The sequence below is a fragment of the Orycteropus afer genome, unplaced genomic scaffold (genome assembly GCF_000298275.1).
Source record: "Orycteropus afer afer isolate SDZICR_OR568_19922 unplaced genomic scaffold, OryAfe1.0 scaffold00265, whole genome shotgun sequence".
NCBI classification, from domain to species: domain Eukaryota; kingdom Metazoa; phylum Chordata; class Mammalia; order Tubulidentata; family Orycteropodidae; genus Orycteropus; species Orycteropus afer.
The window spans coordinates 1,754,500-1,758,889 of record NW_006921852.1 but is presented as its reverse complement, the minus strand read 5'-3'; positions in this window follow the sequence as shown (position 1 = coordinate 1,758,889).

Genomic DNA, 4,390 nt, shown 5'->3' with positions numbered 1-4,390 from the left:
TTACCAGGGGTGGGAGGGTAGGGTAGGGAACACTGTTAGATAGGTAGAGATAAGTATTGATTTGGGTGAAGAGAAGGTTAATGTACCAAATGTGAGTGATCAACATGGTGGCATTGAGGAAGAGGAAGACATAGAAAGGTACATGGGAGGTGCAGACAAGATGAACTCTTTTGCACCTACAGTACTGCGTTGTCAGTGAAGGCAAACACAGGAATATGAGTGGATAGATGGCTGAACTATTAGGTATGTCTATGCAGCAGGGAGTGTACCCAAGACCATGTACAGGGTTGGCAGACAGTGGTTCTACAAGTGTATTTGTAGTGTATTCTGTAAGAATTCCCAGGGGTATAGTAGAGCTGACAAGGGACAAGGTTGTAGTCACTTCTTGGTCACAGACAGCTACCCAGAGGGACTGAATATTTGAACCTGTGGGTCTGGGACCATAGTCACAGGGGACATCAAACTCAATTGGCATAACATACTGCACAAAACTTTGTTCCATCTCCTACTTTGGCGAGTAGCGACTGGGATCTTAAAAACTTGCAAGCAGCTATCTAGATGCAATGATGGGTCTCTCCTCGGTCAGAGCAACAAAGAATGAAGTAAACCAAAGATTCATGGAAAGAACTAGTCCTCGCAACTGGTACACCATGCAATCCTCAGCCTATATGACTATGAGACCAGAAGAACTATATAGTGCCCGGCTATCGCTGTCGACCACTCGGAAGGAGATCTGTGTAGGAGACCCTGGATAGAGAGGGAGAACAATGTGGAACAAAACTCAAAATCATTTGGGAAATTAAAAAAAAAGGGGGTACCAGGTTTGCTTGTCTGATAGAGCCTTGTGGAATCACTGAGACTATGGCCGCTAGCTGCCCTTCAGGTCTGAAATTGAACCCACACCTGTGGCTTCCAACCAAAGACAGGCATAAGAATTGAACATGTACCTGAGGTAGATACACTCCTTGGAGAGAACAATCATGGGAGAAAGAAGGGCTGTTTATCCACAGAGAGACAGCTCAGTGGCAGGAGTGCATGGAGGAATGGACAAAGGGAAGAGGTAACTATCTGGAGGAAGTGGGAGTGGAGCTGTTTTGTTGTCGTAAATTGTAGTCAATGTCATGAGACAAAGTGTGAACTGCTGTATGGAAAGGGAATTTGCTCTGTAAACTTTCACCCAAATCACAATATAAATAAATAAATAAAGAAAGACTATTACTTTACTATTCATAAGCTAAATTTTTCTTTATTTTGAATAGCTATAGATTGAAATTCGCATTAAAAAAAACTACAGTAAATATGTTGTTTGTTGTTATGTACCGTCGAGTCAAACCTGACTCATAGTGCCCCCTCCTTGAGTTTCCGAGGCAGTATCACTATGGAAGTAGATTGCCCCATCTTCCTTCCGAGGAGTGGCTGGTGGGTTTGAACCGCCAGCCTTCTGGTTAGCAGTCAAGTGCCTTAGGCACTATGCTACCAGAGCTCCCACAGTAAATATAATGGCAGTAAATATAATCATTACTAATAATGTGAATGTGAATAATAGGCTCAAACATGGCAGTGATTGTGAGGATGGTGCAGGACTGGGCAGTGTTTCATTCTGTTGTACATTGGTTGATATGAGTCAGAACCCATTCAGGGGCACCTAACAATAACAACAAAGTGGAAACCTTACTCCACTCAATCTGTGTGCTATCCTTTATGAAAAAAAAAAAAAAAAAAACCAACCATTAATGTAAGAGTCCCACGCCTTAAAAATTTACTCTATTTTAATAACTTCTTGATAGTTATTAACTTCTTGAGCTCTCAGAAGTCAAAAACTATTGTCAATACAAAAGTAAAAAAAAAAAAAAAAAAAATGGAGACTGATCACTGATTGAGAGAAGTAACAAAAAGCTGAAAGCCTGAACAAATTGTAATAAACTTTTCATATAAAACCAAACTCATTGCCCTCAAATTGGTTGTGACTCATAGCCACCTCCACTGGGTTTCCAAAGCCATAAATCTTTATGGAAACAGATTGCTTCATCTTGCTTCCTCAGAGTGGCTGGTGGGTTTGAACCACTGACCTTTTGGTTAGGAACCAAATGCCTTAACCACTACACCACCAGAACTTCTTTGTACATAACTCACTGCCATTGAGTCAGATCCTACTCATAGCAGCCCCTCTTTGGGTTTACAAGGCAGTATCACTACAGAAATAGATTGCCCAATCTTCCTTCCAAGGAATGGCTGGTGGGTTTGAACCACCAGCCTTCTTGTATATATATTTTTAAAAAAAAAAAATCCACTGCCTTCAAGTAGGCTCCGACTCATAGCGACCCCTCCTAGGGTTTCCAAGGCAGAATCACTACAGAAGTAGATTGCCCAACATTCCTTCCAAAGAGTGGCTAGTGGGTTTGAACCACCGACCTTCTGGTTAGCACTCAAATGTCTTAAGCACTACACCACCAGATCTCCTCCTCTTGTATATAAGCAGCAATAACTTAACACCACCTGAACTGCATTTTAAAAAATAAGAAAAATTAAGTAGCTTGTCTCAGGCACTAATTACAGGCAGAATGGAGACAACAATGCTGATGACGACTGCTGTTGACAAATGCTATGAGGCAAGCATGGTACCAATAATTCACACAGATCATGTTGTCTAATCCTTACAATGGGTTGGTATCCTCATCTTATAGATGAAAAAATATAGAGGCTTAAAGAAGTTCAATAACTATCCAACTAATAAGTGGTCAAGCCTGGGTTTATATTGCCTTTAACATACCACTAAACTGAATACAACCCTATGCTACCTGACATCATTCTGCCCATCAGTTCAGGGATGATCTGCCAGACCTATGGTCACCAAACCAGGTAAGCCAGAGGATCCACAATGCGAAGGGAAGAAAGTGTTAAAACTGGGTTCTATTAAGTTTTTTTGTCTGTGTTCTATTAAATTTCTATTTTTTTGCTATTTGGTAAAATATTAGGAAGCAGCACATATGTTTACAAATAAACACATGAATATACAAAAAAAATTAATGGCATTTTTTATCCCATGGGGACTGCATCATATAGAAATTAAGAATCACAGTTCATCTATGGGGGCAGTGCTGCTCTGTTCTATATGGTCACTGAGTCAGAATCGACTTGATGGCAATGAGCTTAGGTGTAGGTTAGGTCTCTAGGTGGTGCAAATTGATTTTCAATTTGGTACTTATGTAGTGATACCGCCTCGGAAACCCAAGGAGAGGTCGCTATGAGTCAGGTCCCACTCCAGGGCATATAACAACAACAACAACAGTGCCTCCTGGGAAGAAAGTCCCAAAGAAAGGCCTCTACATTCATAAGATTATAGCCAATAAACCACATGCAGCAGTTCTACTCAGTGACACATCAGGTTGCTGTGAGTCCGAATTGACTTCACAGCAATGGAGTTGGTTTTCGGTTTTAGGAACAGAGACTGGGATAATGGAACAGAGTGTGGGCAGTTTGTCTTCCGGAGAATGATGCAGACTAAGGAAAAAGAGAGAGGAAGGAGAGTTTTACAGGCATGAGGAAAACAGCCTTAGCCAACTGGCTGTGGTGAGGTGTGGGCTGGACTGGGACAGGAAATGAGCCTGGGTCCATGTTTGGAAAGCCATAGGAGTGAGGTCAGGTAAGTCAGGGCTGAGAGAGGCAAAAACAACAACAAAAACAAATCACAGTTCAGTGTTAGAATCCTTGCCTTCCACATAAGAGACCTGGGCTGGATTCTGGCCAATATACCTTATGTGCAGCCACTACCTGTCTATCGTTCGAGTCTTTCCTGTTGCTGTGATGTTGAACAGGTTTCGATAAAAGACTGCAAAGATAAGAGACTAAGAATATGAAAGAAGTCCAGCTTGCTGTATCTTGTTGTATTGTTGATATGTGCCATCCAGTCAGACCCGACTCATAGTGACCCCTCCTTGGGTTTCCGAGGCAGTATCACTAGGGAAGTAGATTGCCCCATCTTCCTTCCGAGGAGTGGCTGGTGGGTTTGAACTGCCAGCCTTCTGGTTAGCAGTCAAGTGCCTTAGGCACTATGCTACCAGAGCTCCTTGTTGTACCTTAGCACAGTAATAAAGTGGTTCCAGATGAAAGGAAAGCGAGAGCAGCAAGATGCAGAAACTAAGGATTTGAATTTTTACCTGTATGACTTTCTGTAAGAAATCATAGCCAAGTTTTAAGCAGTGACATAAGATGAATCTGCCTTCACACCTGGGGTGGTGCAACACTTGACTTGATGTAGAGAAATGACTTTAGGCTTTTGCAGTAATCCAAGATAAAAATGTGGCCTAACCTAAGATTGTAACTGTGGAGAAGGAGAAAAACTGACAGATTCAAGAAATACTTATGACTTAACAATTAACAGAAACGGTAA